The 22,145-nt window shown below is 37.9% G+C and overlaps 2 long non-coding RNA genes across 3 annotated transcripts; both read right to left on the bottom strand.

Moving 5' to 3' along the window:
• Nucleotides 1-1,429: 1,429 nt before the first annotated feature.
• LOC145430433 (uncharacterized) lies at nucleotides 1,430-3,241 on the bottom strand. 2 transcript variants are annotated; one of them, XR_013911005.1, is made up of 3 exons: nucleotides 2,852-3,241; nucleotides 2,534-2,670; nucleotides 1,430-2,447 (listed from the first exon to the last, which is right to left on the bottom strand). It is a non-coding gene; the product is annotated as an uncharacterized LOC145430433 (long non-coding RNA). The 2 variants fall into 2 exon arrangements; XR_013911004.1 differs by having other exon boundaries at nucleotides 1,430-2,670.
• An 8,605-nt stretch (nucleotides 3,242-11,846) lies between these two features.
• LOC145430432 (uncharacterized) lies at nucleotides 11,847-17,445 on the bottom strand. Its single transcript, XR_013911003.1, has 3 exons — nucleotides 15,444-17,445; nucleotides 14,247-14,273; nucleotides 11,847-12,958 (listed from the first exon to the last, which is right to left on the bottom strand). It is a non-coding gene; the product is annotated as an uncharacterized LOC145430432 (long non-coding RNA).
• Between the last annotated feature and the right edge of the window lie 4,700 nt (nucleotides 17,446-22,145).

Raw genomic sequence — 22,145 nt, 5'->3', positions numbered from 1 at the left:
TTGCGAGTTTGCACAGCTGGTGAAATCTAAAAATGGCAAAAAAACATAACAAAGGCAAGACCCACACAAACAACATTTAGGTAATAAATGCACAAGATGCTGCGGTCAGAAATTAAAACACCCAAAAATAATGTTATTGAAATGCCAAAAAGTGGCAGAAAGTTTAGAAAGTAGAAAACCAGTAGTAGAAAAGTAGAACATTCAAATATTTTTAGAAACATATGATACAAAATATTTACTCAGTTGTTTCCAATGATTACAATAATGGCATAAAGAAATAAAAATACCATTTGGAACAAACAGAAAAATATTAATAGAAAATGCAAATCAAATTGATCTAAAATCTATACAAACAATTGAAGCATCTGTTGGAATTGTGAACATATCCTTGTTTGCCATGTTTATGTTTATGGCCCTAAGATGCGCAGACACATGATAGGCTATTAACTGCAAAAATATACACATATATAGCAAGTGAGAGACAAAAATATATCCTCTGATTTGCTGGAGTTTTGTGTAAATACCATTTGGCAAGGATAAACAACATGTTCCTATGCCACATTAAAATTTTCATAAGCTTAATTTTTTCAATTAGTTTACAGTTTCCTGATTTGATGATAAATATGGTACCAATCTACAAAATACTGTCAAAATGAAGTCCACATTGTGATATATTTGAGGTGTGGAGAGTCACACAGCTGAACAATCGATTTGCATATTTAAAGAAACAAGGATCAAATAAAGAACATTGTTGTGGAATAAATTACAGTGAAAAATAATCACTGCTTTGCGTTAGAGAGTGACTTATGATGAGGTATTAATTGGCTTAACTTTACCTCTAACAGCTTTTCACATAGTGCTGTGACCAGGGTGAAATCCATCATAAAGTAACTGTAAACAGTAGAACCATTAGCATGAATGTCATGGTTCTACTCTGATCAAAACTCAAGTCAGCTGTTTGACCTGATATAAAATGATAAAGAGGAACACATATAAATGACCTTTATGAACTTTTCAAAATGACTTTATATGTCTGACCCATTATCTATACATATTACAGCAGCGGTCCCCAACCCCCGGGCCTCGGACCGGTACCGGTCCGTGAGTCGTTTGGTACCGGGCCGCGAGAGATGAGGCTCAGGTGTGAAATGTATAGTTTTCAGGGTTTTTATCGGTTTTCAGCGTTATTTTGTTATCGTTTTTATCGTTTACTTGGTTTTCCTGGGTCTTTTCACGTGTGTTATGAATAAATTTTCTTTTTTTCAGTACCGGTACTAGTTTTATTTTGTTATATTTATCCGCGACACCTTAAAGGCCGGTCCATGAAAATATTGTCGGGCATAAACCGGTCCGTGGCGCAAAAAAGGTTGGGGACTGCTGTATTAGAGCAGATGTGGAAAACCACTGTTAGACCTACTCTATACTAATGTAGTTACTGACACCCCATACTAAGGCAGGATTCATACAAACACACATTATTTATTCTCTTAAACACTTTCTTTTTTCACATTTTGAGATTGTGTAATTTCTAAAAAGAATACATGTAATGGTTCAATAGATATAGTTATTTAAATGTCCATAATAATCACATGATCATTTTTGTACATCCTACAATCCAGGATTTAGAGCTGTGTGTCTGTATGAATTCAGCTTGCTATACTTATAGACTTAGATATATTAATCCACTATTTACCCAAACAAGTTACATTGTTTGGGTAAATAGATTGGGTTTGTTCTACAAAATAATTATTCAACAATAAAAAAAAACACAAAAAAAATCTGCACATTAATCCAGAGTTCAGTTTCATATGTCTGATATTGTTAGTTAAATCTGATGACACAAACACAGTCAATAATTCATTGCTAGTGTGACATGTGGTCCTTTTTGCCTTTGACCAATGATATGCTGGGTACTTGGACCAGTTTAGTATTTGCTGTCACAGAGGAATGTTAACCAGAAATCCAGAAGATAAAACTTAAAAAAAATATGTTAATTGCAAACATGTTTTTGCTTAGTAAAAGGATTGAAATTACATGGAAACTGTCACCTTAAAGCCTCATTGTAAATATCATCACAAACAGATGTTTTCCACACAGTTAACAAAGCTCCACCACATCCGATCAGTGCACATAAATCTAAAAGAAAACAAAAACAAATAAAATAAAAAAAATTAACACAAGGGAAGACTTTTGATTTAATAACTAAGCTTAAAACAAGTGTTACCTTTGAATATTTGTGGGAAAAATCTGATGCTACCCCAAGAATACAAAGCCACACTGGAAACGATGACAGGCTTGCAGCCCTGTGTCTTCCTGGAGTGAGGTGCCTGATCAGTAGCAGTGAGTTGACAGAAGTTGGTGTCTGTAAGAGTGGCCAAACACTGATACTCTGTCCACTTGAGTAGAGTCTAAGAAGCTGGAATGCAGGCACACTGGACGAGCTTGTTCTAAAAAATACAGAAAAAGGAACATTTTATTTGTGTTAAGGCCTAAAAACTACAAATAAGTTATACAATGAACAATGTTGAAATACCTTATAGGTGCTGCAGGCCACATAACCAGAATCCAGAGCAATCTCACAGTCACATGATGGTGAGGAAAGACATGAGCTCTGCAATGAGGTTTGAATGTCTCAGTTGGGACACTGAAGAACTCAGAAGACAGCAATACCTGCACAGAGAGACAGAGTAGAAAAAGCATAGATTTGTAATCCGTAATGTGAATTAAAACTCAAAAAGTGTCAACAAGTATAATCATTTGAGTGTGGAATTATTTATGCACTAAACAGGATTTAAATTAATTAATTGAATTAAAAACACTGCCATTTTTTATCAAAGATAAAGAATCATACCTCTCTCTGCTCTGAGGATCACTGAGCATCTCTGACAGGAAATAGTTTCCTCAGTAGGAGTCATCATTCATGGTCTCAGAGGTGTGTAGTGTGGCAGCATCATGACGGTCTCCAGATCAGGCAGGAGGTCAGGTGATGGGTGTGTCATCTTCTCCATTGAAGACACACTGGTATAGCAGTTCATAAAACAGCAGTCTCTGTGTGGCATGTGGTTATCTGTGCAGTCCAGCACTGATGGATCAGGTTTGGCTTAGCAGTTCATGAAGATGGTGTTAAGATGTTGTTGTTTCAGCTGAGGATGGTGAAGTTTGAAGGTTTTCCCACAAAGGAAACAGGACTGTGTGTGCCCTGTCTGAAAAAAATACATCTACAAAACATACAGTGCTTTTAACACCACCCACCCACCCTCCCCACCCACCCATCTCTGCCCCCAAGTGTCTATATAATGCTGGTATGGGGTGTCAGTTACTAAATCTAATTAGTGCGTCAGAAAGCGGGGGCTACACCTAAAGCCCCCGCTTTCTGATGTCTTTGTTTATTATCAGCTTTTTCCAGCTGCTCAGAGAATTCTGACTTGGCCTTTATCCACCCAAACCCAAACCCACCCAGATAAAGGCCAAGTCAGAAAATGGATGCAGAAACTTTCCATGTACTTCTAAATCAGTTTTTATACAAATTCTGTAAGCTGTAAAAATGTTTTTCTCTACATAATGTATAATTATAGACATCTCTGTTAGCCTGAAGATAGTTTAAAACTTTAAAAAAAATTTACCTGTAAAACATGATAAGCAAAACCTCATTCATCCCAAAAACATTTGATTCTACAAAATTTACTATAATCAAGAAAATATAATTGTCTGTATTTATTCATGTGACCCATAATAAATACCTGCATTTATCTGGGATTTATTTATTTACTATTTCATATTTGAAAGCATCTTTGAGGGGAAGATCTCGTTTGTTGAGATACATACGTCAGAGTAAAAAAAGTATCAAAAAAGGAGATAACAATTAACATCCATGAAAAAATGTATAAGTAGATTTAGTCATTTAAAACATGAGAATAAAAAATAAATTATGTCCGTTTAATGAAGTATATTTCAGATCTGAGGTGCATGATAACAGAAAGCAGATCTCCCGGCTCTGCATGAAGTACAGCCATGATTTGGTGAAATGATTAATAACATTGCAATAAGAAAGGGTCTTCTTACAGACAGAGTAGGGAAGACAATTTTTTCCAATGAAAAATATTTTTCATACTCTACAATCAGTAAACTCTGTAACAAACATGATCTGTAATTGTTTCAAAACTCACCAGAAGCCTTCATGATTGGCTCAAGGACAGGACACAAAACACAGGGTTGTGGTAACTGTAGTATGATCTCAGAACACCTGAATGACGACATAGCTGTGGCTGAGAAATAAAAATGAGGTCAAGCAGGGTGTTCTTGTCTGTAGTGGCAGAAGTGATCAGCTGTGAATACCCTCTCGACTGAAACTGCTCCAGAATCTGTTTTCTTCCACTCTGCAACTGGTTTTCATTAAAATCTCCACACACAATGATTGGGTGACAGTCCATTATTTCAAGTGAATCTAAAAGACTTACCAGGTTTTGCATGAACGGTGTCAAACTGTAGTCAGGAGGTCTGTACACAACAGCAATGAGTGCAGGGAATGGAGCCTGAACCTTCAACACTAAAAACTCAAGATCAGTGACATTATGCAGATACTGTTTTACCTGAACCTGAAAATGATTCCTCAAATACACAACAACTCCACCACCACTTCTGCTGGCCATGTGAGGAAAGTTTGTGTAGGACACATGTCTGTTGCGTTTGAACATGGTGTAGCCATCCAAATGAAGACTGTCTGCAACAAAGGAGCCTTGGAGGTGAGACTCTGTGAGACACAAAACATCTGCTAAACACATTTCATGATGACTCTTGATGTCACTGATGTGAGATGGCAAACCCTCCGTATTGTGATGGATCAGTGTAAGAGTGTCAAGTCTGTTGGCTGTTTCTCTGACCTGAAGAAGAGGCATCATTTCCTCAACACTGGCTTGTCTCATGGTTTGGAGCGCTGCAGTTACCTCGGGATTGGCGTAAATCTTTTTCTCATCCAAGTCCTGTAAATACAGTCCACTGAGAGACGTCACCCTGCTGAGAGCAACATAAGCCATACCTGGTTCAAAAATGTTCTTCATTGAAACTACAGCTGTCTGTGTTGTAAGACCCTGAGTTTTGTGAATTGTGCAGGCGAATGCTAGCTTTACAGGAAACTGTCTGCGTACCGCTCCTTTAAACTTCAGACTCTCCTCTGCTCTCTCAATGTAAACCAGATCATCAGATGCTGCATTAGCACTGCGGTTGTGTCTCATAGGCTGCCGGTTGTCCATCCTGAGCCCCAGTTTAATTATGTGTCCATCATTTTCAGATCTCACCACCTTTACCAGTATACCAAAAGCACCGTTGACCAAACCGTTTAGTGTGTCCAAGTTTCTGGTCAGCATAACTCGAGCTCCTTCAGCAACATTCAGAGTGTCAGGTAAATCATTTCTCCCACCTGTAAATGGTTTGTCTCTTCGTTCCATTCTGCCTGTACGTTTATCCTTCTGGAAATCGTCTGCAGTGATGATTATGATGTTTGAATGAAGCTTCTTCAGGGTATCTGTGTTATGGGATTCCACATTCTTGTTGGTGGCATAAATGTGTAAGACCTCAGTTGGACATTCTTCTGGTGCAGTCACAGCCTGTGACAACAAATCTCTGTCGCACTGAGAAAGTTCATCCGTCTTTTCTTTCACTCTAATCCTGTTCAGCATCTCTGCAAAGGCCACATCATCTTTCTGACGCATAATCTCGGTTAGAGTGATCATCTGAAAATGTTCCTGCCATAGGTCAATCTGTTCTGGATCGTAAACGCAGAGAGGTTTAGACTGTCGCACTGGTGGCAGCTGGTAAAAATCTCCAACAGCTAAAACTGACATTCCACCAAAAGGTCTCTGAGTGCCTTTGATTTGTTTCAGTCTTGCATCCACATAGGCAAAAAGGGGTTTTGAAACCATTGAAATCTCATCAATAACAATAATTTCTGCATTCATCAGCTCAGATCTGACTTCATCCAGTTGGTTACCAAGTCCTTGAATGGGTGGTTTCAGACTCCTGGGTAGTTTCAGTAGAGAATGTAATGTAGAGCCATTGATAGAAAAAGCTGCTGTCCCGGTAAATGAAGTCAGTAAAACAGTTGGATTTGATATGTCAGCTTCTTCTGCATTAGCAGGCAGTCTGCTCAGGATCTTTGATGCTTCAGAGTGAATACACTTAATCAGATGTGACTTTCCAGTTCCTGCACCACCGTTGATATAGAAGAAAAATGGATCTGGGTTCAAACCACAAACTCGCTGAATACACCAGTCTCTTATGGCATAGAACACGCAGGCCTGCTTCTGGTTCAGATTCTGATACATTACACGTACCACGGCTGGATCGACTGCAGGTTGTTCTCTGATGGCTCTGATCTCTGTTACAGCATCAGACTGACGACTGTAGTCGGGGACATTCTCCTGTTCGTTCTCATCATCAGAATGTCTCTCAGGAAGATTCTCATCACATTGCAGCCTCACAACTTCAGATTCAGGAGCCAGATTACACCATTCATCGATCACAACATCCCTATTTTGTTCAAACTCTTCCAGTGCACTCTCAATATCCTCAGAGTTCTTCTCATACTTGTCTTTATTTCTCTTCACAATCCGTTTCACAGACTCACTGTGGTCTGAACATGGAAGTCGCACAAAACCTGAGTTGTAGAAGGACTGATAGGTTTGGAAACATTGTGGTTTCAGTTCCTGCTCTGATCTGTGTGGAAGGTAAAGTCTCAACAGTCGACCATAATATTGCTCAGGATCTTTTTCCTGTGAACAGTGGTAATATCTGATTATAGCTGGTTTATCATTCTTTCGCCTTTGTACAAATCCAAGCTGGTTTAGAAGAGGAAGCACATCTTTTCCTTCATTTGGACCACTCACCAACCTGCACAAGGCAGCAAAATCAGCCAGTGACATTTCCTCATATTCTGGGGTCTCAGGTCTGCATTTGTATTTATCACTCAAACTTGTCATCCAAATATTACAACTGTCATGTGTTGTGGTTTCCAGGAAGCTCATGGGCCGACTCATTTTTACCGGGTTATCATCTGTTGGTACAAATACAACACTGCGGGAACATTTTTTCATTTTTAGGCCACAGACTCGAGTCACACACTCCTGTGCACTGATCTCTCTCTTTTTTGAGTAAGCCTGCATCACAGCTCTCATTTCATCACATTCATTGACCATGTTGTTTCCAGAGTTATCAATAACTGTCTTCAGGTATTCAGAGAGGCCAGATTCTTTCTTCGTTATATATTTACAGAGGTATTCTACACATGAATAGGCATTCAAAATGAATGAGACATCTAAATTAGAGTTCCAGGCTTCAAGCAGGTGTGGGTTGTAATTGTTGATCCAACAGTCCTTTGGGTCACGTTTCAGAATCAGACCTGTTTTCTTGTTTATGTTCTGGAGGCATTGTTCATACTCATTCATTGTCAAGTTGCATCGTGACAGAATCTGCTCTATGGTGAGGGAAGCAGCTTCAGGTTCCTTCAGCAGGTTCAACAAAGGTCTGAGTTTGGCTTTTGCAGCTTCAGTGTCTGAATCCTCATCCTGTCTCACAATCATTGTTCTTGTGGATGGTGGTTTTGGAAACCCAAATCTACAACCAGAGTTCACACTCTTAAAGCATGTTTTTGTGTGGTTTTTGCTGTGCTTTTGTAGTTCAGTGACTTTTTTGTGCAGTTCAGGTTGCTTTTCTGGATCAGGGAGTTGAGCTGAGATGTATCTGTCCACAAAGTCACAGACAGTTTGGTCGTCATCCACATCTGCTTCTACCTTTTCTCGAATCCACAGCAACATGTGTATATGCGGACTACCTCTGTGCTGGAACTCAACTCTGTAAAAGTAATCAATGATCTCACCAAGGGGCTGTGCAGGAGAAAAAAGCAAATCTCTGAACAAAGCCTCAACACGCTTATCAAACATCCGCATGGTGGTTACTGGATTTGATCTTAGAATTTCACACTTTTCTGACCAGTCCAGGGCTTCAAAATCAACCTCTTCACCTTGCTGTCTCTTTATTGCTTGAATCACTTCAGGCCATCTCATCTCAGCAGCAGAGAAAGTGACAAAGAACTGAGGTGTTCCTATTTGACGAATCATACTGAATAAATCTTTGGTAGTTTTCTGCCAGTAAGCTGGAGTTCCTCTGAGTGGCTGCATAAATCTGATTGCATCTTTATTTCTTACCAGCTTCTCTACTTCTGTCTTACTTTGTAACATTCCTGATGTGATTTTGCGTCCATCTTTGGTCATAGTTTTACCTTTCCTTAGCTGTATTGTCATGCTGGAATTAGCCAAATGTATTTCAGTGACAAACTGTGAGAAAAACAGGTAATTTGTGTCTTTAGCAAATCTTGCATCAATGTTGAAAAGCCTTGACTTGAAGTAAGCACTTGGTGTGAGTTTAAGAAGTCTCTTTTCATCCAGTGTATTCTGACCAGTAGGAAACTGCACAGGAAATGCCATGGCTTCCAAATGAGGAGTTCTGAAGAAGCTAACAGGATTGTTTCTTTCTGCAGGAGCCACACAATATGTGTTATCACTGAAACAGAGAATCTCTTCTGAAATGTCAACAGGCTGCAGACAACTTTCTAGAGCAAAACCTCCATTGTTCAAATCACTTTCTGGTTCATCTGGATTTTGTTCCTCTGGTTGTTCATCACAGGATTGCATATTAATAGCTTGTTCACTTTCAGACTCACTTTCGCACAAAAGGGCATCTTTTTCATAGTTGTCAATTTCCATTAAATCTGCTTCATCATAATCATCACTTCCCATGCTGGCTTCATCACTGCTGTCATCATCAGGTAATGTTGGATCACAAAGCAATGCATCATCTCTGATAACAATATCTGTGTACTGTGGGTGACTCTGTTTCAGTTTACGCAGGGCTTCGATCAGTTTAGACCAGGTGACAGTCTGGAACAGCTGATGGCCTTTGTAGCACAGTCGTCTTTTCAATTTCACCCTCATGATCTGTGATTGGCTTCTGAGCCGAGGTAGATAGTCAACTGTTTGTTGGACTTCAGATGGTACACACACCACATTACCACGTATGAGTCTTTGTCTGCCCTTTGGAAGAGGAATAATCTTTGCAAATGGTATGCATTTGGCAATCAGATGTCTCTCCAGAATGTTGAGATCACACAGTTCAGCTGGAATATCCTGCAGTTCTAAACCGTTGACAGCAGCAAGCCTGGGCATGCATCCACTTTTGAGGGAACTGTGACACGTGTGACAGATATACTCTTTTTTTCTCTCAACAGGAAAGCTGCAGTGATCATTACATGCTTCATCACACACATGAACAAATTTACCAGTTAGACACTGCTGAGCTACAGTTTGGTGTTTTGAGTAATTTTCTCTTTTGCAGATTTTCACCTGATTAGGAAAAGAAGCTTTTAGACAAACAGTACAAACATAAGATGGTGCTGATTTAATGTTGGATCTGAAACGAGATATGGCCTCATTCATTAAACTGTTATCTGGATGACACTGTAAACTTTCAGCTGGTCGATGCATCTGACGATATTTTCTTTTTATGTTCATTGCACATCTGATATTATGCATCTGTCTAAAAGAAAAACCGTTCCAATATTTTACTCTCATTCGTTCTCTCATATTCTCTTTGTGTTGTTGCTGAAATTGTCTCTCTTCTCCATAACGTTTAGTGATGTAACATTTTTTTTTCTGTCTAAATTCTACACTTTCTTTATATAGGTTAGAAACATATGACCTCATGTAAGCTTTATGTTTCTCTCTGAATTCGGCACAAGTTCTGTATGTTCTTGTTATTCGTTCCTTCTGCTTTTCTCGGAACACGGGAGATTCTCTGTATGTTCTTGTTATTCGTTCCTTCTGCTTTTCTCGGAACACGGGAGATTCTCTGTATGTTCTTGTTATTCGTTCCTTCTGCTTTTCTCGGAACACGGGAGATTCTCTGTATGTTCTTGTTATTCGTTCCTTCTGCTTTTCTCGGAACACGGGAGATTCTCTGTATGTTCTTGTTATTCGTTCCTTCTGCTTTTCTCGGAACACGGGAGATTCTCTGTATGTTCTTGTTATTCGTTCCTTCTGCTTTTCTCGGAACACGGGAGATTCTCTGTATGTTCTTGTTATTCGTTCCTTCTGCTTTTCTCTGAATAAAGAATCTTCTTTATACATCCTTATGACACGTTCTCTTTTTCTCTCTCTAATTTTAGCACTTTCTCTATAGATCCTTCTCATTTGCGCCTTCTGTTTTTCCTTAAAATCATCTCTTTCCTTATAGATCTTTCTCAAATGTTCCCTCTGTTTCTCTCTATATATAGGATTTAGCTTATATAGATTACTTTTGTACACAGTCTTCTTTTGTCTGTGATCAGGATCCTTTCTTTTTGGTAGTTTTTGTTGGGCCAATGATCTTCTCCTCATTTTTTTCCTTCCCTGTTTACTATATTTCAGCAGTTTATGTGAAAGTTCCTGTGTTGTCTTTGTTGAACAGCGGTTGGCAGCGGTTGGATCCTTCTGAGGAACAGAATCTGATGTTACCTGAGTGTCTCTCACAGAAGATGCAGAGGTTTCTATTTCTAAATAATCAGAATTGTTCAGCTCAGCAGCTGGCTCATTTGAATAATCCCCTCTGGATGACATCACTTCAGTAGCTAAAGTGTCGGCCACAGTTTTCTGTGTCTGCTCAGTGGACTTTGGGGTTTCAAATTCAGGTTCATTTAAAGCTGGTGCTGAAACAGTTGTAGCTGTTTGTCTGTTTTCATCAGCATTTCTTTGGTCAGCAGCGTTTTCACTGTGGAACTCAACAGGCTGTAGCTCATAAGCACAGGTTGGTGCGATGCTACACATTCGGTACAAACGTTTGATCCTGTCAATCATGTCGTTAAGACGTGTGAATTTTAACATAACTGCAGTTCCACCACTTACACTTAGCGACAATGGCATTCCTGTAGACTTACGTGGGTGAGGGTCAAAGTATGCGTATTCACCTGAAGTCAGCCTGGAAACTGCGATGGCTGTTCCTCCCATGACTAGCAAAGCGTAGCGAAACTCTGAAGCCAAACGCTGTAGTCCCTGTTCAAGGCTCGGAAGATGATCTGTACCGTCAAATGTGCCATAATGAGCAAACTGAGACATGTCGACTTGATACTCGTGTCTGCGGCTGATGATCACAGTGGGAAGTTCATCACAGGCTAGAAACACGCTGTTCACAAACCTCTTTCTGGCATCTGAATACACGGCATGGCCTTTGTCCAACACACGGTTGAGATCTGCTCTGGTAATGAATTCATCCTCGTGTAAGAATGACAGGAAAACCAAACTGTTCGCCATGCATTGCTGATTCCGGTACTTTCCATACTTAGCATTGGCCTGGCTTCGAGACGCACAGATGCTACTCACTCGTGGACGACTTTCACTGTTTGTAACCTGTACATGAGACGGTCCTGGAGCTTCTCCATCATGCTGCGTTTGCACAGTTAGCTGGGGTTCAGTCTGGATTACCTGCTGTACTTTAGCATTTGGCACAGATGATGAGCAAACACCTCTCTTTACCACATCTGCATAAGACACTGCGGCCGTCTGAACGCTGAGCTGCACTTCTGGACTGGGAATACTTGTAACAGACACCTTTACCTGCTCACCGGTCTGAGAAAGATTTACCTGTTCCTTCTGCTTTTGCCATCTAAGCTTCTGGGACTGTGACCTTTGACCTTTCCTTGGCATTTTGTGCAAGTACAAACTGGACCTTATATGTATTTATACACAAATGTATACAAAACTCAACCTGTAAACACTGAAAAACTCCTCAAGTTTCTATTAAATGGATCAACTATACAAATGGTAAAGTGTTCTTATGACCGTTTAATTGATGTAAAAGGCTGGCTTAAATACAAACTCAATATAAAAGTTATTGAAAGATCCTTAAAAACGTTTTATTGTAGCTTTTTCAACAACTGTATATTATTACTTCTTTTTTTTAACCAGACTGGTTAATGAATAGGTCTATACTTCTGTGAAGTAATATGCAGAATAAATCTCAACAATCAACAGGCTATAATAAAACTCTTAGCTTTGAAGTAGACTTTGTGTAAATCTTTGAGATATCTAAAATCTAAAGCAAATATAAGGAGCTGTGGTGGTGTGGTGATCAGATGACAGGCGATGAGGATTCTTCAGCTGGATGTTCTGCAGCAGTCAGGAAACAGGAAGTCTGGGTCCTCAGGGCAGCTTCTCAATGACAATTGTAACTCAATACTTACACTGAGTAATAGAAATGGGTTTGTCCTTAAATAATATTAGTATAAACTTACTGTAGTCAAATGTTATACTCAATGAAACAGACTTGAAAAATGTATTTGAATCTAATTTAATATTTATGTAAATAGAGCAGTCTGAATGTATATATTACAAAATAACCAGATTGTCTTATTACAAATAAACCTTTAAGAGGTGTATATTTTATATAATTTATCAAAGCAATTGCACCTGTAAGCCAATCAATGTTTATTCCAAAGTGTAATGCAAAATTAAAATGACAAATGTAGGGCTGTGTAAGTAGTTTCTACAGTGACTTCTACTGTACTGTATATTCAACTTCTTACTTGTAATTTCCAGTAAAATGAGTGGATATGAGAGAGTTTAACGACAGGAAAGAAGGAGCAGTGAGAGCAGAGATCTCTCAGATTTCTGAAAACAGATCGTCGAAGTTGCGGTAACTTCAATTTCCAAAAACTTGGTTTGTTGTCAACCTTGGTTTGTTGTCAAACTTGGTTTCTTGTCAAACTAGGGCTTATGCTTGTCAAAATTAGATAGAGTACATGGCGGAGAATGGATAGAAGATAGAATGGCTTGTCAAAAAAGATGGAGCAGGGAGAGGGAGAGTGATAGGACAGACTGAATTTGCTTGTTAATGGCTTGTTAATGATAGAGGGAGAGGGTTTTCTGCAGCAGGTCACCTGTAAGACAGAAAGAAAGTGGAATTAGACACACTTCCAATAAACCTGGCTTTACCGTATTTTTCAGACTATAAGGCACATTTAAAAGCCTTTAATTTTCTCAAAAATAGACAGTGCACCTTCTGTATGGTTGTGCTTACTGATTTCAAACCAATTCTATGTGGTACACGGCACTCTGTCAAATGTTTTAGTATGACTTTGGTAAGCTACAAAGCAGCACCACTTGATGTATTGTCGGAGCATGGCTTTTCTTTTTTTTTTTCTTCTTTTTTTCTAAGGAGCATGGCTAACATAGTCAGCACCCTCATAGAGTAATTCGTACTGTGCTTCAACATAATATGGTGTGTGTGTGTATAAGGGCCTGGCACCTGTTGAGAGCCATGCTTATGAAGCAGATTTCAAACTGATCAATCCACATTCATCAGTCCATAAATCCTGAAAAGTGAGTGTATTGTTCTGTATTTTATGTCTTACAACTGAAAAATTTTGAGAGTTATTGTAAATGAGTTGAATAAAGTTTGACTTATCTGTTTTGTTTGGCTTAATGTGCCTTAGAATTTAGTGCGCCTTACAGTCCGAAAAATACAGAACATATATATCATTACACACTGAAGAGTCGTACAGTACATTATTAGATTCAACTGAATGAAAATGTTTATCATATGGTGGTGGAACATTTCTAAGGACATTTTTGCATTCTATTAACACAATAAAAACAAACACAGTCTGTAAACCAAGATGTGGTGCTACAGTAACTTACTATAAACATTATATGGTCAAGCTAAACCCACACAATGAAGTCAGAGCAGACAGTTTCAGACCACCTGCTTTAAACACGTCACAGCACTCAACTCACATGATCCTAAATGCCCAAAGGTCTCAAATTCCCGTTTCTGTGTGTACTTACCTGGTTCAACAGTATATCATAATGTCTGGGGAGCCGTTAACATAAAAGTAAAAAATAATTTACTCAGTATGACTTTTGGCAAAATGAAAAATTTGGAGACAGATGACTCCTAAACAGCAGTTTCTACATTTTTCAGTCAAATATGGGGCATGTTTAATACACACTCCACTAAATCTACAATAAACTTAGCATGGCCGATATTAGGGCCTAATTAAAAATGTACTATGATGATAAGAGAGATCTGTAAGTCTGGAAATGTTTACACAGACTTTTCTACGATCTGATTATTCCCAAGAGCTGTGCTGACTCACTCAACTAAACTGAATGTCCTATAATGAGAAACATTTCCCAGCACTGTACCTCAGACAAACCTTTACTTACCAGACTGGAGACGATCAGATCAGCAGTCTAGAGAAAGGAAACAATTAATCAGATCACTGTTTGATGATTCAGACTGTTGAGCCTCTTCACACACAATCCAATTTACTGTGACATAAATTAACTAGTAAAATTCTTAATTTATTTAAGGCTTTATGAGCTTAATGTAGTCTAAAGAGGAGATAAATGAACTGCAGCGTCTCACATGGCTGTAGCAAGTGTAATAAAAGCATTCATTACTACAGAAATATAAAGAATAGCCACCAATATTTGTTGGCACAAGTGCAGGATATACCAAATATTTCCTACACAGAAGCTTTGTGGCTCCAACATTTTCTACAACAGGTCAGTACTACTAAAGTGTGAAAGCCAAAACTTTTAAAAATGTTAGATACAAAATAATTATATAAATCAGAAGCAACAGAAAACCTCGTCATGTCTGATATGAATATGTAAATCTTAAAATAGTTTTAAATATTGACATGTTACAATAGCAGAGGTGCACCATGTTTTGTAATTAAAATTAAATGTCTTAAATTTTTACACTAAAAAGTCCTTTCATTATACCTGTTGCTAGGAATATTTATGTATTTTGCAGTGTACCTTTTTGGCAACTTTTCTATTAAATTTTAAAACACATTATATTCACCAAATAAGTGATAAACTAATTAGACACACTGGCTGTAATGTACCTAACAATGTCCACTCACACCTCTGGTTTTCTTAGTTTTTCATTATTGCTTAACTGTACAAAATACTTCTACAGTGTTCTGACTTTAATGTAACACATCAGCAGAATTTGAGAGACAATATGAATCAATACCTGTGCAGCTCTTAAGTGTTTGAGCAACCACTTATACTGACTCCCCTAAAACACTTTCATTGTTTTGTCTGCTACTTAAATCCACAAACATAAGGAGAAAATGAACAACTGACATTTAGCTATGTTTGGATTCAATAAGCCATAAGAAATTTAAATCATACATAAATGGGCTATTAAACTTCAGGGACATTTTCAGGGACAGTCAGAGGTCCCGTGTGAGGACTTTGCTGCTACAGGTAATAAATCCTGACTTTGTGTTTTTGCCCATCAGTAAATGGAAACATATCACAAAAAGTCAAACTACTGTATGTAAGTTGTCAAATGTGCTACGCAATGCCAGGTTCATACTGCCTCAGTTACAATCACTGTTTACTTACCAGCAAAGGCAAAACCAAAGATCTCTTTCACTCTGTGTAACAAAAGACAAAGCACAAAAATACAGAATGAGACAACTCAAATCAGCATCACAGTCAATACTGCATCACTCTGTGTAGTACAAAAGATTCAGTACATTCTTTGTTTACCACAGCAACAAACAACTCACCTTTTTCTACACCTTATTAAAGATTACTGTCTTCATTAAGGTAAAATATGGTTTCATCCATTTGTAATAAGCCACACACGTCTCTTAGTTATGTGATAGCTCTATTAGTTTGGTGCTATTAGATAACACAGTAGATTTAATAAGCAATGATTTGCTACACCTAGCTCTGCACACTTTATCAAATTCTGACATCACAATTTCAAAGCATGAACAATCATAAATGAAAGCTTGGATGATATTTTTGTAGGCTTCAACATTTGAGTTCGTCTGCATTCAAATTCTGCTTCCTAAAAATATTATCACCTGCACACAGTATCATTTAATATGCTGTTGTTTTAAATATCTACATATCATATTTATAATATTAATGGTGCACTGCTGCATTTTATTTATTTGAAGGTGGACTTTTTTATATTTCGTTAGTTTTTCACAAAGTGAGAAGTTAAACAGAGCTGCAGGTGTAGGTTTCATTTAAAAAAAAAAAAAAACAACCTGCACAAACAAGTGTTTGTTAAACAGTTCTTAAAATTTAACTAAAAAACTAAAATTACCTAATTAAAAAAAACTTCTTGTTAAGAGATGTTATTATTCTTATATTATGTGTTTCATCCTCACTCTCTCTCTCCCTTCTGTTAATTAACCCACAGCACAAAAACACACCGGTACAGGCACGTGACTCTTTTTCTCCCGGCTTTCAGTCAGAAGCTGTGTCCCAAAATGTCGGCTGCATCCTCCGGAGGCCGCATTTGAAGGCCGATTATGTCACAGCCAGTCGACGAAGGCTGTCTCAAATGCGGCCGACAAATGAGTCCTTCATTTCCCCGAATAAACTTTTAACATATTTTTAGGCGAGAAAGTAGCGGTGTAAATATCTGCTTGGTTTATCAAGACATCGCATATTTGCAAAAGTGTGCCGACGTTTTCAGAGACGTCTGTCACCCACCGGCTCGATGGCAAGCCGGGAGGGGGGTTCAGACCCCCGCTCTTTCGCTACTCAGGTTAAACATGATATACAAGTCACTCTGATAACTTAAAAATGTAATTGTTTGCCTTTTTCTGTGTTTTATTTGTTCTGGAGTAAATCGGTTTGGCTGAGATCAAAGTTATTAGATTATTAGATTAAATAAAGCTTTATTAATCAATCCGGTGGGTTCCTCCGGGATTTTCACACAGCTCAATAAACGTTAAACGGTCGAGAATTTACGCCAGTGTCCTGTTATATTTTAAATAGCAAGGAGCAGACGGCCGAGTTTATTAAACTCCAGAGAGACAGCGGTGACGCAAATCTGAAGGCTAGACCGTCCAGTTTCACAGCCTTCTCGGTCCACGTAGACCGCGAAGGCTGGGTCCTCCGAAAGATGCAGCCGACGTTTTGGGAAACAGCTAATGGCGGTAAAATGGCTCCTTTGAAGTTGCCGACCCTGCTGCTTCAGCAGCTAATCAGTGGTTCTAAAATGACGGCTCATTACCTTACAACCGAAAGAATGAGGCCGTTTTTAACTGACTGATTTGTGAAGAGAATTAACTTCAGCTTCCCTAACAGACTCAGAAACACTAACACACCGAATGAACCAAATACAACACAATAACTGTAATAAACAATCAAATGAACCATATTAATTTCACACTGGGCCTATAGCAGCTAGGCTAGGCGTTAGCACTTAGTGCTAGCATACCAAACACTCCTTTTAAATAGTAAAATTACAACGTTTCACTAAAAAAGCAGCCATTGTGTTACTTTAACATGACTTATACTTCGACTGGCTTCATAAGTCACTAACAACAACTGGGTAAATCCCTCATACAGCTTATAGACATTTCATTTCAGAAAAGAGAGACAGAGAAGCAGCGCTTACCGGTGGGGATCGAGCTGAGAGTGTACGGAGATTCAGGAGTCAGGCAGAGACGTTAAAAAAAGAGGCATTCACGGGTAGTGGGAAACTCCGCAATTACACAAAATTGGCATGGAAAACGTGAAAAATATATGTAAATTTAAATATTATTATACTAGATTTTTTTGCAACAAAAAGCAACTAGCAGAAATTTAATTCTATAAGTTTAATAAATGTTTAAAACAGGATTCTTTGAATTTGAAATAATGGTTAAAAGACATAAATAAACACAAGGTCATTATGTTAAAATGTACTTTATTATGATAGATTTATTTAACTGACTGCAGTAATAAGAACAGTCTTCTGCTGAACACCAACACCAAGGAGCTGGTGTTGGTGATCGCCTAAGCATCCTCACAGTAGGAGCTGCAGAGGTTCATCTCACTCCACTGCAGGACTCAAGAGGTTCAGGAGGTCCCTTAACCACACTGCTATGAGACTTTTTAACAGGGACTCCTGATATGTTCATTGCACATTTGTTTCTTTTATTCTACTACATATTGGTTGTAATCATGAATTCTGAATTGCTTTAAAGCTGAAGCTGTCTGCTAAAACTAGCTGAAAAAGCTGAAAAGTTGCAGAAATTGTAAAAACTTTGTAGAAGCAAAGGAACTTTGCTAAAATGGAATAACTTAGCAGAACTGCAATATCTTAGAGGAAACATAATACTTGGCAGAAATACAATAGCATAGCAGAATTTAGCAGAAATATTGTAACTTACCAGAAACATGATAACTTCTCAAAAATACAAGAATTTAGGAGAAATAGTATAAGATAACAGAAAGAATATATTTAGCCAAAAATACTTAAACATTACAGAAACACTATGATTTAGAAAAATAGTACAACAGAGCAGAAATATTGTGATTTACCAGAGACACTGTGATGAACTATGAATATTGTAATTTTAAATTAAGACTATGTTTTAGCACAAATATTATAATTTGGCAGAAATACTATAATTTAGCAGAAATACTATAATTAATCAGAAATACTACATTTAGCAGAAATACTATATTAAGCACAAATCCTATGAAAAGCAGAAATAGTATGATTAAGCATAAATACTACATTTAGCAGAAATACTATATTAAGCACAAATCTTATAAAAAGCAGAAATACTATATTAAGCACAAATCCTATAAAAGCAGAAATACTATATTAAGCACAAATCTTATAAAATAGCAGAAATAGTATGACTTAGCACAATAGTAATAAGTTAAACAGAAAAATTGGAAAAGCAAAATGGACAGCTGAAAAAATGCTGAACATGCTGAGGGTCCCTCAAATATACTTGTTAAATGAAAAAAAAATCAGCAAAAAAATATATAACAGCCACACAATCACAAATATGTACACATAAGGAAACACACATGCACAGAGAGACACACACACAAGATCCAATTCAGTCAACCAGTCTAAATATATTGAATTTGAATCTTACAATGAGATCATCCCATTAAAAGGCTTTCTCTCTCTCTCTCTCTCTCTCTCTCTCTCTCTGTCACACACACACACACACACACACACACACACACACACACACACACACACACACACACACACACACACACACACACACACACAGGGAGAGAGGACTAAGTTTCTAGGTCAGCCTGGGAACTGCTGAATTTGAATCCACCAATCAGAGAGCCTGTGCACTTTTCCCCACCAAAACAGGTGCATCTGTTTACACACGCAGCAGCACAGAGAGACACAGGATTTTTGCAGTCTATTTCTCATAGTGACGACTCCCTCAAACAAATGACCGTAATTTCCTAACCGTAGGGGCTAGAACGGTCATTCTTACACCGTTTTGTTCAGAAGAGGTGGGGGAATCTTCAAGTGTTGACAATTTAATATTAAAATATGAATTTTTAGAGATATATGACATGGATGACTTGTTGACTTAGAAGCCACGAATTCCCCAATATGCAAATTTGAATGCCTGAGACCACATATGTGATTGGCTGGCTGGGAAGCCGTGCAGGCCCTGATTTGTGGATTTGAATTCCTCAGCCCTCAGATATGATTGGCTGGCTTAGAAGCCATGAAGTCCCCAATATGCAAATTTGAATGCCTCAGGACACATATATGATTGGCTGGGAAACCGTGCAGGACCTGATTTGAAAATTTGAATGTCTAAGTCCTCACAGAGGATTGGCTGCCTGGGGACCAGGCAGAAATATATAGAAATACTATGATTAAGCATAAATACTACATTTAGTAGAAATACTATGTTTTAGCACAAATCCTATAAAAAGCAGAAATACTATAATTTAGCAGAAATACTATATTAAGCACAAATCATATAAAAAGCAGAAATACTATATTAAGCACAAATCCTATAAAAAGCAGAAATACTATATTAAGCACAAATTCTATAAAAAGCAGAAATACTATATTAAGCACAAATTCTATAATAAGCAGAAATACTATATTAAGCACAAATCCTATTAAAAGCAGAAATACTATATTAAGCACAAATCTTATAAAATAGCAGAAACAGTATGATTTAGCACAATAGTAATAAGTTAAACAGAAAAATTGGAAAAGCAAAATGGACAGCTGAAAAAATGCTGAACATGCTGAGGGTCCCTCAAATATACTTGTTAAATGAAAAAATCAGCAAAAAAATGCACAGGGAGAGAGAAGTGAGTTTCTAGGTCAGCCTGGGAGCTGCTGAATTTGAATCCACCAATCAGAGAGCCTGTGTACTTTTTCCCGCCAAAACATGTGCCTCTTTTTACAGACGCAGCACAGAGAGGCACAGGATTATTGCAGCCTATTTCTCATAGTGAGGACTCCCTCAAACAAATGACCATAATTTCCTAACCATAGGGGCTAGAGCGGTCATTCTTACACCGTTTTGTTCAGAAGAGATGGGGGAATCTTCAAGTGTTGACAATTTATCATTAAAATATGAATTTTTAGAGATATATGACATGGATGACTTGTTGACTTAGAAGCCACGAATTCCCCAATATGCAAATTTGAATACCTGGAGCCCACATACATGATTGGCTGGCTGGGAAGCTGTGCAGGCCCTGATTTGTGGATTTGAATTCCTCAGCCCTCAGATATGATTGGCTGGCTTAGAAGCCATGAAGGCCCCAATATGCAAATTTGAATGCCTCAGGACACATATATGATTGGCTGGGAAACCGTGCAGGCCCTGATTTGAAAATTTGAATGTCTAAGTCCTCACAGAGGATTGGCTGCCTGGGGACCTGGCAGAAATATATAGAAATACTATGATTAAGCATAAATACTACATTTAGTAGAAATACTATGTTTTAGCACAAATACTATAAAAAGCAGAAATACTATAATTTAGCAGAAATACTATATTAAGCACAAATCCTATAAAAAGCAGAAATACTATATTAGGTACAAATCCTATAAAAAGCAGAAATACTATATTAGGCACAAATAGTATAAAAAGCAGAAATACTATAATTTAACAGAAATACTATGTTTGGCACAAATCCTATAAAAATAATAAATACTATAATTTAGCAGAAATACTATATTAGGCACAAATCTTATGAAAAGCAGAAATAGTATCATTTAGCAGAATAGTAATAACTTACAAAATTACAAATATGAAGGCATATTGAAACACAAATGCACAGAGGGACACACAAACACAGGCTCTAATCCAGTCAACCAGTCTAACTATATTCAATTTAAATCCTACAATGACATGCTGCCAAATAAGGGCAGGGTCCTCTCTCTCCCACTAAACACACACACACACACACACACACACACACACACACACACACACACACAGACAGACACAGAGGGAGAGAGCTGCCGAATTTAAATCCACCAATCAGAGTGGCTGTTTACGTTTTCCCGCCAAAACAGGTGCATCTTTTTACACACGCAGGACAGAGAGGCACAGGATTATTGCAGCCTATTTCTCATAGTGAGGACTTCCCTCAAACAAATGACCATAATTTCCTAACCGTAGGGGCTAGAGCGGTCATTCTTACACCGTTTTATTCAGAAGAGATGGGGGAATCTTCCAGTGTTAACAAATTATCATTAAAATATGAATTATTAAAGATATTAGACTTCTAATGCACCATAACTGAGCAGAGCGAAGCAAAAACTGCCTTGACTTGCCCTCAAACAACGCTTTCTAACTCTAAATCTATTTGGAGTATCGATATCATTCTTTCACCGTAAGAGACAGCAGGCTTTGGTGAACAGTCAGAGAAATTTTCAGGTCTCTGTGGAAATCCAACAAAAAGTTATGACGAGAGAAAAAAGTGGTTCATTTCCACAGTTTGAAATCTGAAGAAATCTGAGCGAAGGACAAATTTCCTACCCTCAAACAAGTCCAACTCATTTCAGAACGGTAATAGGTGAGAAAGAAATTCTTGAATTGTGAGCGTCAGGAGTGTCTGAAGATATACCGGGACAAGCCTCATGTCTTAACTTTGCTTCGTTAAGGAGATATGACGATTCGAATATGCCTCTCATTACAGAAATGCAGCGATGATTTTGAACAAGCTCTCCATTGACTTTATATGGAGAGTTTTCTGACATTGTGTTAGTCTGAGGAGATTTGCAAAAATTCTATAAATCCCACAACAATGATAGTGACATTTTCTGAAAGCCAGCAAAAATAC

This window comes from Astatotilapia calliptera, chromosome 8, assembly GCF_964374335.1.
Source record: "Astatotilapia calliptera chromosome 8, fAstCal68.1, whole genome shotgun sequence".
Classification (NCBI taxonomy): Eukaryota; Metazoa; Chordata; class Actinopteri; order Cichliformes; family Cichlidae; genus Astatotilapia; species Astatotilapia calliptera.
This window is presented reverse-complemented; position numbering and strand designations above follow the sequence as displayed.